This window comes from Phyllobates terribilis, unplaced genomic scaffold (genome assembly GCF_046119375.1).
Source record: "Phyllobates terribilis strain yellow unplaced genomic scaffold, ASM4611937v1 Scaffold_2__4_contigs__length_985480577, whole genome shotgun sequence".
In the NCBI taxonomy this organism is placed as follows: Eukaryota; Metazoa; Chordata; class Amphibia; order Anura; family Dendrobatidae; genus Phyllobates; species Phyllobates terribilis.
The window spans coordinates 190885388-190899216 of NW_027362762.1; the positions used below are offsets into that span (position 1 = coordinate 190885388).

Genomic DNA, 13829 nt, shown 5'->3' on the forward strand with positions numbered 1-13829 from the left:
CTGTTTCCGCCACCCTGGGGGCTGAGTTCCCAGGCTCGTTCCTGTATCTTGTTCCCGGTTCAGTTCCTGTCTGAACAGTGTCCTAGCCCGGTACTTGTTTCACTCTATGTCTGTGCCTTCCCTTTTCCTGCAGTGTTTGAACCTGCACCTAACTCCAACTCGTTGTCTCTGTACTTCTGTTTGTGAGTTTTGTGTCCACTCGCTACTTCATTGTAAGTACCTTGTGTGTATCTGGTTCTACTTGTCCCCTATACTGCCTCATTTCCATATTGAGCCCTTCCATAGGTCCCTTTTCTATATAGAGCCCCCTACTGCCCCATCTTCATGTTAAACTGCCCTATACTGCCATATCTCCATATTGAGTCCCTTATACTGCAGCATCTCCATAAAGACCCAACTGTACTACCAAATCCCCACTGGCCCCTTTCCATATTAAGCCCCTCTGTGTGTTTCCACCACCCTGGGGGCTGAGTACCCAGGGTCGCTGCCTATATCTCTGACTTCTAGTCTGTTTCCGCCACCCTGGGGGCTGAGTTCCCAGGCTCGTTCCTGTATCTTGTTCCCGGTTCAGTTCCTGTCTGAACAGTGTCCTAGCCCGGTACTTGTTTCACTCTATGTCTGTGCCTTCCCTTTTCCTGCAGTGTTTGAACCTGCACCTAACTCCAACTCGTTGTCTCTGTACTTCTGTTTGTGAGTTTTGTGTCCACTCGCTACTTCATTGTAAGTACCTTGTGTGTATCTGGTTCTACTTGTCCCCTTTCCCTGCCTCCGTATCTACCTCCTGTGTTCTAACCATCTTCCTGTATTTTCCAGTCTGTTCCATGTGAACAGAGCCCTGTCCTGTCTGCCTTCACCTTCTGCTCTGCTTGTTCACAGCTCCGGCGGTTCCGCTCTGCTCCGCTTGTTCACCGCACCTGCAGTTCTGTTCTGCTCTGCTTGTTCACCGCTCCGGCGGTTCCACTCTGTTCCGCTTGTTTACCGCACCTGCGGTTCTGTTCTGCTCTGCTTGTTCACCGCTCCGGCGGTTCCGCTCTGCTCCGCTTGTTCACCGCACCTGCGGTTTTACTCCGCTCTGCTTGTTCACTGCACCTGCGGTTTTGCTCCGCTCTGCTTGTTCACCGCACCTGCGGTTTTGCACCGCTCTGCTTGCTCACCGCACCTGCGGTTTTGCTCCGCTCTGCTTGCTCACCGCACCTGCGGTTTTGCTCCGCCCTGCTTGCTCACCGCACCTGCGGTTTTGCTCCGCTCTGCTTGTTCACCGTTCCTGCGGTTTTGCTCCTGCGGTTTTGCTCCACTCTGCTTGTTCACCGCACCTGCGGTTTTGCTCCGCTCTGCTTCTTCACCGCACCTGCGGTTTTGCTCCACTCTGCTTGTTCCCCGATCCTGCAGTTTTGCTCTGCTAGTCCACCGCACCTGCGGCTCTTTTCCTGTATCCCAGTCTGTACTGGTCCCTATCCAGCCTGCGTTCATACCTGCCTGCATCTGCATTCCAGCCGTGCCTGCCAGTACCCACCGGCCTTCATACCAACCGTGCCTGCTAAGTACCCACCTGCCATCATACCAGCCATGCCTGCCAGTACCCACCTGTCTGCATACCAGCTAACCTGCCTGTTCCTGCATTCCCCGGTGTGGGTCAACAGCTGTGACCGGGGTCTGACCTGGAGTAGCACCTGGTCCCTCTGCTCGGTTCCTCCCTGGTTCACGGAGTCGACTGAGCCGCCGTGCGACCTTGGTCAGACCGGGTTGATACTTAGTTACGCCCCTCCAGGCACTCCTCGGTTCATGGTCCAGTGGAATCACTAATCACGCTCACGCCAGTCAGTCCGGGCGCGAGCGTAACAGTTTTCTCAGGCCATGGTTCCCGTTGAGCCCCACGGCTCTTCGCTCTCAGACATTTGAATCCTATAGATATAAGGGAGGGGTCCCTACAAGAACTAAGGACTGGGATATAGTTGGACACCTCCTAGCAGAAATTGTAGCAGAGCAAAGACAAACAAACAAAAAGTACTAGTGGTCCAAAGACCAAGCAAACTACAGAGTTAGGTACAAGGCACCTGGCTGGCTTAAGAGTAAATGTAACACTGAAGTCCAGCAAGGCTAGAAGGGCGGAGCTGGATTATATAGGCAAAAAGTCATGTGACCAACAAAATAGAAAAAGAACTAACAGGAGGGTTCTAACAGTACTCCCTCTTCTATGAGGATCCTCCGGATCCTCCAGGCCCAGGTCTATCAGGAAACCTCCTGTGAAACGCTCTGATAAGTCTAGGAGCAGAGACATCATCCGCCTTTACCCAGGAGTTATCCTCGGGACCGAAACCTTTCCAAGCGACGAGATACTGCAATCTCCCTCTATGCCATCTAGAATTAAGAATGCGAGAAATTTCATATTCACCATCTTCCACCACCGGAGGAACAGAGACAGTGGCGTCCCTATCCGAAACCTCAGCTTTTTTCAATAAGGAAACATGAAACACCGGATTAATCTTCCAGGAGGTGGGAACCTCCAACCTAACAGCAGATTGGTTAACTACCTGAAGTACCTTAAACGGCCCTACAAATTTCGGGCCCAATTTCTTAGAAGGAATCCTCAACCGCAGATTCTTAGAGGACAACCAAACCATGTCACCAACCGTAAACAAAACCTCTTGACGTTTCCTGTCAAAGTACCTCTTAGATTTTTCGTTAGCCTCTTGAAGGTTACAACGTACATCAGTCCAAACTCTCTCCAAATCACCGGAAAAATTATCCTCCTCCGGCACAGCCGATACCAATTTGGAGAATGACCCAAACGACGGATGTCTCCCAGTACAACAAAAAAAAGGAGAACACCCAGCAGAAGAGGATGTATGATTGTTAAGAGCAAATTCAGCAAGTGGCAGAAACTCAGACCACCCCTCTTGATTGTCAGCCACAAAACAACGCAAAAACTGTTCAACATCCTGGTTCTTTCTTTCTGTCTGTCCATTAGACTCAGGATGATATCCAGATGAAAATGACAAATGAACTCCCAACCTGTCACAAAAGGCTCGCCAAAAATGAGCCACGAACTGAGGTCCCCTATCGGAAACAATGTCGGTAGGAACGCCATGGAGTCTGACAATTTCCTTAACAAAAGCCTTAGCGAGTGTCTTAGCGCAGGGCAGTTTGATGAAAGGAACCAAGTGACACATCTTGCTAAAACGGTCCACGACCACCCAGATGACAGTGAAACCCTCAGAGGCAGGAAGGTCAGTAATAAAATCCATAGCAAGATGCGTCCAAGGTGCACTAGGAACCTCCAGAGGGCAAAGCAACCCCGCAGCTGGAGCATGTGAAGACTTAGATCTAGCACACACAGTACATTGACGCACCCACTTAATGACTTCCTTCTGCCACCCAGGCCACCAAAAACTGCGACTTACAAGTCTCTTAGTCTCAGAAATTCCTGGATGAACTGCCAACCGAGACTCATGACACTCCACAAACAAATCTCTCCTAAAGTTCCTAGGCACAAACAACCTCCCATGGGGAGTGTTAGATGGGGCATCCTCCTGGGCTTTCAGAATCCCATCTTCCAAAACGGAGTCCAATGCTGCTATCACAACACCTTCCTGTAAAATGCTCTCCTCCTCCTCGGTACCAACCATGGGAGAAAAGCTGCGAGATAAAGCATCAGCTTTTACATTCTTGGTACCCGGGATGTAAATAACAGAAAAATTAAACCGCGAAAAAAAAAGTGCCCACCTAGCCTGACAGGCATTCAAGCGCTTGGCAGCATCAAGATAGATCAGATTCTTATGATCAGTGAAAACCTGAATGGGAAATTTAGCACCTTCCAAGAGATGACGCCAATGTTCAAATGCGAGTTTAATAGCCAGCAATTCCCGATTAACAACATCGTAATTAAGTTCGGTCTCAGAAAATTTTTGGGAAAAAAAGGCACAGGGATGTACTCCATCCTTGTTTTCCTGAGACAAAACAGCCCCGACCCCACCGAAGAGGCATCAACCTCGACCAAAAAAGGCTTGGTCTCATCAGGCTGCATAAGGATGGGGGCAGAACTGAACCTCTCCTTGAGATACACAAAAGCTTCAATGGCCTCCGTAGTCCACTGAACCGTATTCGCACCTTTCCTGGTGAGATCAGTCAGCGGCTTAACAATTATAGAAAAATTCTTAATGAATTTTCTGTAATAATTGGCGAAACCCAAAAATCTCTGTATCGATTTCAAACCAATAGGCATAGGCCATTCCTGCACCGCGTGAACCTTCACCGGGTCCACCTCAAAGCCCTCGCTGGAGATAATGTAGCCCAAAAAACTAATTCTCTGCACAGCGAACTCACATTTCTCCAGCTTAGCAAAAAGCGAATTGTCACTTAACAACTGCAATACCTCATGTATGCTCTGCCAATGAGACTCCAGATCCGGCGAATAAATCAAAATGTCATCCAAATACACCACCACATTCTTACCAATCAACGGTCTTAGGATGTCATTAATAAGGTTCTGAAAAAACGCTGGTGCATTGGTAAGACCAAAAGACATAACCAGATTCTCAAAATGAACCACCGGAATGTTAAAAGCAGTTTTCCATTCATCACCTTCCTTCATACGTAACAAATTGTATGCCCCCCGGAGATCAATTTTAGAGAACCACTTGGCCCCCACTAACTGGTTGAACAAGTCAGGAATTAATGGCAGTGTGTAGGAATTGCGTACGGTAATTTTATTAATTTCGCGAAAGTCCAGACATGGACGTAAACTGCCGTCCTTTTTTTACAAAAAAAAATACAACAGCCACAGGAGACTTAGAAGGTCTAATGTGACCGGCGGCCAAGCTTGTCTGTATGTATTCCTCCAAGGCCTTTCTCTCAGGGATAGTCAGATTAAATAAGCGACTCTAGGGAAGAGTAGCTCCAGGAACAAACTCAATGGTGCAATCATAGTCCCTATGAGGAGGCAAAACTTGCGACTCCTCCTCAGAAAAAAACTTCCAAAAATCCTGAATAGGTACAGGTAATTCCCCTCTTTCAACAGCAGCAATGCGACCGTTACAACATTTATCATGACACTTAGGACTCCAAGACTTAATTTCATGGGTAGACCAGTCCAGTACAGGATTGTGCAATTTTAACCAAGGTAACCCCAAAACCACTGGAGAAGGCAAATTATTTAATACCGCCAAATCCAAATTCTCTTGGTGAATACCATTAATGGTGAGGGGAAATTCAAAAACCTTGTGAGTAATACATTTCAAGGGAGAGCCATCAACAGCAACCACAGAAATAGGAGATGACAAAAGTTTGGATTCTAATTTAAATTTTTCCAAAAATCCCTTATCAATCACATTGAGTGTAGAACCACAATCCACAAATACCCGAAATTCAATCAACTCCTCCTGGAATGAGGTGCTTCCAGAAAGAAATACTCCTTTTGAGTTTAAACAAGCTATACGGGCGTAACTGACCTCTTTTTTTCTTTCTTTGTTCAAACGAAGCACACAGTTCTTAATAAAGTGGTCAGATTTACCGCAATAAAAACACAATCCCTTAGCAAACCTGCGGTCTTTTTCCTGAGAGTGGGGTGACATCGCCCCAATCTCCATCGGTTCTCCAACTTCCAAGCAGACCCTCTGAAAACTAGGAGCTGCCATAGCAGTAGATTTCTCCTCATTAATCCTAGCACGCAGTCTCCTGTCCACACGTATAGCTAATTGCATTGCCTCCTGCAAGGTTCCAGGTTTTGGGATGGCAATCAGCAGATCCTTAACCCTTCCACCTAGACCAGCAGGAAACAGACATTTTAATGCTGAGTCATTCCATTCCACTTCGGCCGACCATCTTCTGAAGTATGTACAATAATTTTCCACATCACCTGATCCCTGCTTCAAACGTCTTAATTCCGTTTCAGCAGATGAGACTCGATCAGGATCATCATACAACAACCCCATAGCAGAAAAAAAATCTTCCACACATCTAAAACACGGATCATTAGGTTGTAGAGAAATGGCCCATCCCTGTGGTTCTTTACGCAAAAGTGACATTATAAACCCAATGCGCTGTGATTCATTCCCCGAGGATCTGGGTCTTAAACGAAAATATAATAAACAAGCGTTTTTAAAAGGAAAAAAAAATCTTGCTTTTTACCATAAAAAAAATCTGGCAGTCCTACCTTCGGCTCGATAAAATGCGCTCCAGTACAGCTACTCATGTGTTGCTGGAGCTCGGCCACCTCCAAAGACAGTCCCTGCAGGCGTTGAGCCAACTCCTGAACCGACACCATGCTGAATTCTGGATTACTTTCTTTAGAGTGTTTTATTTTGGGCTGGACTTACTGTTATGAACTGCTACAAGCACTAAGGAAAGATAGGAAAACTGTCCCTACAATAGGACTAAGCTGAATCCCTACGATGCAGCGGGGGACCTGTTCCTTGTGAACAGACCCGCCTAAGTCCTCGGCTAGTCTGAACGCAGACCTATAGATATAAGGGAGGGGTCCCTACAAGAACTAAGGACTGGGATATAGTTGGACACCTCCTAGCAGAAATTGTAGCAGAGCAAAGACAAACAAACAAAAAGTACTAGTGGTCCAAAGACCAAGCAAACTACAGAGTTAGGTACAAGGCACCTGGCTAGCTTAAGAGTAAATGTAACACTGAAGTCCAGCAAGGCTAGAAGGGCGGAGCTGGATTATATAGGCAAAAAGTCATGTGACCAACAAAATAGAAAAAGAACTAACAGGAGGGTTCTAACAGTACTCCCTCTTCTATGAGGATCCTCCGGATCCTCCAGGCCCAGGTCTATCAGGAAACCTCCTGTGAAACGCTCTGATAAGTCTAGGAGCAGAGACATCATCCGCCTTTACCCAGGAGTTATCCTCGGGACCGAAACCTTTCCAAGCGACGAGATACTGCAATCTCCCTCTATGCCATCTAGAATTAAGAATGCGAGAAATTTCATATTCACCATCTTCCACCACCGGAGGAACAGAGACAGTGGCGTCCCTATCCGAAACCTCAGCTTTTTTCAATAAGGAAACATGAAACACCGGATTAATCTTCCAGGAGGTGGGAACCTCCAACCTAACAGCAGATTGGTTAACTACCTGAAGTACCTTAAACGGCCCTACAAATTTCGGGCCCAATTTCTTAGAAGGAATCCTCAACCGCAGATTCTTAGAGGACAACCAAACCATGTCACCAACCGTAAACAAAACCTCTTGACGTTTCCTGTCAAAGTACCTCTTAGATTTTTCGTTAGCCTCTTGAAGGTTACAACGTACATCAGTCCAAACTCTCTCCAAATCACCGGAAAAATTATCCTCCTCCGGCACAGCCGATACCAATTTGGAGAATGACCCAAACGACGGATGTCTCCCAGTACAACAAAAAAAAGGAGAACACCCAGCAGAAGAGGATGTATGATTGTTAAGAGCAAATTCAGCAAGTGGCAGAAACTCAGACCACCCCTCTTGATTGTCAGCCACAAAACAACGCAAAAACTGTTCAACATCCTGGTTCTTTCTTTCTGTCTGTCCATTAGACTCAGGATGATATCCAGATGAAAATGACAAATGAACTCCCAACCTGTCACAAAAGGCTCGCCAAAAATGAGCCACGAACTGAGGTCCCCTATCGGAAACAATGTCGGTAGGAACGCCATGGAGTCTGACAATTTCCTTAACAAAAGCCTTAGCGAGTGTCTTAGCGCAGGGCAGTTTGATGAAAGGAACCAAGTGACACATCTTGCTAAAACGGTCCACGACCACCCAGATGACAGTGAAACCCTCAGAGGCAGGAAGGTCAGTAATAAAATCCATAGCAAGATGCGTCCAAGGTGCACTAGGAACCTCCAGAGGGCAAAGCAACCCCGCAGCTGGAGCATGTGAAGACTTAGATCTAGCACACACAGTACATTGACGCACCCACTTAATGACTTCCTTCTGCCACCCAGGCCACCAAAAACTGCGACTTACAAGTCTCTTAGTCTCAGAAATTCCTGGATGAACTGCCAACCGAGACTCATGACACTCCACAAACAAATCTCTCCTAAAGTTCCTAGGCACAAACAACCTCCCATGGGGAGTGTTAGACGGGGCATCCTCCTGGGCTTTCAGAATCCCATCTTCCAAAACGGAGTCCAATGCTGCTATCACAACACCTTCCTGTAAAATGCTCTCCTCCTCCTCGGTACCAACCATGGGAGAAAAGCTGCGAGATAAAGCATCAGCTTTTACATTCTTGGTACCCGGGATGTAAATAACAGAAAAATTAAACCGCGAAAAAAAAAGTGCCCACCTAGCCTGACAGGCATTCAAGCGCTTGGCAGCATCAAGATAGATCAGATTCTTATGATCAGTGAAAACCTGAATGGGAAATTTAGCACCTTCCAAGAGATGACGCCAATGTTCAAATGCGAGTTTAATAGCCAGCAATTCCCGATTAACAACATCGTAATTAAGTTCGGTCTCAGAAAATTTTTGGGAAAAAAAGGCACAGGGATGTACTCCATCCTTGTTTTCCTGAGACAAAACAGCCCCGACCCCACCGAAGAGGCATCAACCTCGACCAAAAAAGGCTTGGTCTCATCAGGCTGCATAAGGATGGGGGCAGAACTGAACCTCTCCTTGAGATACACAAAAGCTTCAATGGCCTCCGTAGTCCACTGAACCGTATTCGCACCTTTCCTGGTGAGATCAGTCAGCGGCTTAACAATTATAGAAAAATTCTTAATGAATTTTCTGTAATAATTGGCGAAACCCAAAAATCTCTGTATCGATTTCAAACCAATAGGCATAGGCCATTCCTGCACCGCGTGAACCTTCACCGGGTCCACCTCAAAGCCCTCGCTGGAGATAATGTAGCCCAAAAAACTAATTCTCTGCACAGCGAACTCACATTTCTCCAGCTTAGCAAAAAGCGAATTGTCACTTAACAACTGCAATACCTCATGTATGCTCTGCCAATGAGACTCCAGATCCGGCGAATAAATCAAAATGTCATCCAAATACACCACCACATTCTTACCAATCAACGGTCTTAGGATGTCATTAATAAGGTTCTGAAAAAACGCTGGTGCATTGGTAAGACCAAAAGACATAACCAGATTCTCAAAATGAACCACCGGAGTGTTAAAAGCAGTTTTCCATTCATCACCTTCCTTCATACGTAACAAATTGTATGCCCCCCGGAGATCAATTTTAGAGAACCACTTGGCCCCCACTAACTGGTTGAACAAGTCAGGAATTAATGGCAGTGTGTAGGAATTGCGTACGGTAATTTTATTAATTTCGCGAAAGTTCAGACATGGACATAAACCGCCGTCCTTTTTTTACAAAAAAAAATACAACAGCCACAGGAGACTTAGAAGGTCTAATGTGACCGGCGGCCAAGCTTGTCTGTATGTATTCCTCCAAGGCCTTTCTCTCAGGGATAGTCAGATTAAATAAGCGACTCTAGGGAAGAGTAGCTCCAGGAACAAACTCAATGGTGCAATCATAGTCCCTATGAGGAGGCAAAACTTGCGACTCCTCCTCAGAAAAAAACTTCCAAAAATCCTGAATAGGTACAGGTAATTCCCCTCTTTCAACAGCAGCAATGCGACCGTTACAACATTTATCATGACACTTAGGACTCCAAGACTTAATTTCATGGGTAGACCAGTCCAGTACAGGATTGTGCAATTTTAACCAAGGTAACCCCAAAACCACTGGAGAAGGCAAATTATTTAATACCGCCAAATCCAAATTCTCTTGGTGAATACCATTAATGGTGAGGGGAAATTCAAAAACCTTGTGAGTAATACATTTCAAGGGAGAGCCATCAACAGCAACCACAGAAATAGGAGATGACAAAAGTTTGGATTCTAATTTAAATTTTTCCAAAAATCCCTTATCAATCACATTGAGTGTAGAACCACAATCCACAAATACCCGAAATTCAATCAACTCCTCCTGGAATGAAGTGCTTCCAGAAAGAAATACTCCTTTTGAGTTTAAACAAGCTATACGGGCGTAACTGACCTCTTTTTTTCTTTCTTTGTTCAAACGAAGCACACAGTTCTTAATAAAGTGGTCAGATTTACCGCAATAAAAACACAATCCCTTAGCAAACCTGCGGTCTTTTTCCTGAGAGTGGGGTGACATCGCCCCAATCTCCATCGGTTCTCCAACTTCCAAGCAGACCCTCTGAAAACTAGGAGCTGCCATAGCAGTAGATTTCTCCTCATTAATCCTAGCACGCAGACTCCTGTCCACACGTATAGCTAATTGCATTGCCTCCTGCAAGGTTCCAGGTTTTGGGATGGCAATCAGCAGATCCTTAACCCTTCCACCTAGACCAGAAAGAAACAGACATTTTAATGCTGAGTCATTCCATTCCACTTCGGCCGACCATCTTCTGAAGTATGTACAATAATTTTCCACATCACCTGATCCCTGCTTCAAACGTCTTAATTCCGTTTCAGCAGATGAGACTCGATCAGGATCATCATACAACAACCCCATAGCAGAAAAAAAATCTTCCACACATCTATAACACGGATCATTAGGTTGTAGAGAAAAGGCCCATCCCTGTGGTTCTTTACGCAAAAGTGACATTATAAACCCAATGCGCTGTGATTCATTCCCCGAGGATCTGGGTCTTAAACGAAAATATAATAAACAAGCGTTTTTAAAAGGAAAAAAAAATCTTGCTGTTTACCATAAAAAAAATCTGGCAGTCCTACCTTCGGCTCGACAAAATGCGCTCCAGGACAGCTACTCACGTGTTGCTGGAGCTCGGCCACCTCCAAAGACAGTCCCTGCAGGCGTTGAGCCAACTCCTGAACCGACACCATGCTGAATTCTGGATTACTTTCTTTAGAGTGTTTTATTTTGGGCTGGACTTACTGTTATGAACTGCTACAAGCACTAAGGAAAGATAGGAAAACTGTCCCTACAATAGGACTAAGCTGAATCCCTACGATGCAGCGGGGGACCTGTTCCTTGTGAACAGACCCGCCTAAGTCCTCGGCTAGTCTGAACTCAGACCTATAGATATAAGGGAGGGGTCCCTACAAGAACTAAGGACTGGGATATAGTTGGACACCTCCTAGCAGAAATTGTAGCAGAGCAAAGACAAACAAACAAAAAGTACTAGTGGTCCAAAGACCAAGCAAACTACAGAGTTAGGTACAAGGCACCTGGCTAGCTTAAGAGTAAATGTAACACTGAAGTCCAGCAAGGCTGGAAGGGTTGAGCTGGATTATATAGGCAGAAAGTCATGTGACCAACAAAATAGAAAAAGAACTAACAGGAGGGTTCTAACAATCAGCACTCGTTCCTGCGGATCCACCACGGTACTATGGGGATCCAAAACAAAGCCGTGCGTTTGTGGAGCAATGTATGCTGCATTTCAAATTCTATGCTCACTATTTTCCCACTGATCAGGTGAAAGTAGCATTCATGATGTCCTATTTAGCGGGTGATGCCTTGAATTGGATCACCCCCCTATGGGAAGCATGGGATCCTATCATCTTTGACCTGCAGGCCTTCCTGGTGGCCTTTCTAATGGTCTTCGATGACCCTAACCCTGAGGCTTCTGCAAAAGCTTCCCTTCCCAGTATCCAGGAGCAGCCCCGATGGGTAATGTGTGTAGGTAGCCTACCAGTTCTCCAGCCTGAAGAGACTGCTGCCCACACAGAATCCACACAGGATGACAATGCTCCACAGAATACTTTCCTTCCCAACCTCAAGAGGCAGTCCAGACGTGCAAGGCGTAGAGGTAAACCGTCACGCCAGGTTCTGTCTTCCCAAAGATCTCCTGTTCGCCAGCTTGTAGAGGCAGTTCTCCGCACAGAATCCATGAAGGATGACTATGTTCGTCAGGCAAAGCAGAGGCCAGAACTCAGTCACAAAATCGGATTGCGGTCCGGCTGCGGTTGTTTGGGACCCCCTGACGGTCTTTGTCCAGCGAAGGTTGGAGAATCCCAAGACATTAGGCCTGTAGGAGAGGCTGCCCTTGGCGTTAGTGTTTCCTCTCCACAGATGACCATGACTGCCTCCGTGGCAAGTGAAGGCCTCGGATTAACCGGAAGTTTCTGGCTTAAAGCCTTGAAGAGTCGGTGTTTGATTCCCGTCCGACAACTCCAGAAGCCGGTTTAGGCATTGTCAGCGGAAGGACGAGCCCTACTCAGAAACAGTCAAAATATGTCTGTACAAATTAAGCTCCAGATTTGAGCATTACACATGAAGAAGTTCACATTCCAGGTGCTGTCTGGTTTACCCACAGGTCATCCAGAGCCGAGAGATCTAGTGCCCGCTCAGGTCTGGAGATCCTGCATGGTGTTTCCTGGGGGACTGCTGAGGTGCAAGGGGTGTCCAGTCCCCATATCTGCACGACAGTCAGCAGTTTCTTCTTCTTCTTCACCAGATCTGCTAGTCACTGACTCGCTGTGCGCTGAAGTCTCCGAAGGAAGGGAAGCGGAGGCATTGTCCCCACACAGTCTCGACGATTGTACCAATGATCTGGCTTTAGGCACCGCCCGGCCTCGCAGACGTGTCATCTCAGAAACCAGACTGAGGTTGGTCCCTAAGCAAGGATCCTCCATCTCTACCAAATCTGGCAATAAGTCCATCAAGGCAGTGGCTACCTCCAAGTCTCTGCACCCCTCCAACCAGGTGGAGGACCTCCAGTTGCCTCCTGAATCCTCCGGGGTGCTATCTGATAACAAATGGAGAGAGACTTTCCTGCGCCCTGTACCTTGTACTTCGCCCACTTCATCCAGTAAGCTTGGCAAAGTGTACGTCAAGGCGGTGGTTACCCCCGAGTCTCTGCACCCCTCCAACCAGGCGGAGGACTTCCAGTTGTCTCCTGAATCCTCCGGGATGCTACCTGATAATAAATGGAGAGAGACTTTTCTACACCCTGTACCTGGTACTTCCCCCACTTCCTCCAGTAAGCTTGGCAAAGTGTACGTCAAAGCGGTGGTTAACCCCGAGTCTCTGCACCCCTCCAACCTGGTGGAGGACCTCCAGTTGTCCCGTGAATCCTTTGGGGTACTTCCCGATGATAACAAATGGAAAGAGACTTTTCTGCACCCTGTACCTGGTACTTCGCTCATTTCATCCAGTAAGCTTGGCAAAGAGCACGTCAAGGCGGTGATTTCCTCCGAGTCTCTGCACCCCTCCAACCCGGTGGAGGATCTCCAGTTGTCCCGTGAATCCTTTGGGGTGCTACCCGATATTAATAAGTGGAGAGAGACTTTCCTGTGTTCTGTTCCTGGTACCTCGTCCACTTCTTCTGTTGCTGAGGATGGCTCGATGGAAGGAAGCATCCTAGTTACCAAGAAGATGAGACCAGCTTTGTTCCCTTTAGTGGACAGAAGAGGGAATCTTCTTGAGGAGAAGGATCGGCCTCCAAATTCTCTGCAGAAAATCCTTGCTGGCTGGAGGAAGAGGGGGTGTAAAGGGGGGGTACTGTAACATCCCTGGCGGCGTGCTTGCATGGTGCACCACCTCCCACCATACAAGACCGCAATCTTACCTGTCAGTCCATGCTGCACTCTTTGCTCCAGTACCTGCTGTGTCCATGTCTCTTGTCTGATTGCTTAGGGCGTCTGCGCGGCTTTCTGCTTGTTTCTTATAGCTGCTGTGTGCATAGTCCTAATGCGTCCCCAGCCTATTACTGTGAGTCACTGGATACTTAAACCCCCTCCACCCAGTAGGAGGTGCCTGAGCAACACTTTCACTCAGTTTGTCTTTTGCAGCTGAGTTGCCAGGTCCTGTCTTGTATCTAGTCTGTTCTGCCACCCTGGGGGCTGAGTACCCAGGGACGCTACCTGTATCTCTGACTTCTAGTCTGTTTCCGCCA

The 13829-nt window shown here is 47.0% G+C and overlaps 1 protein-coding gene across 1 annotated transcript in view; it reads right to left on the reverse strand.

Annotated features, from left to right (window-relative positions):
- The window catches only part of GDF11 (growth differentiation factor 11), a 394104-nt gene that overhangs the window by 202471 nt on the left and 177804 nt on the right, over nucleotides 1–13829 (reverse strand). The gene's annotated exons all lie outside the window — the stretch shown is intronic.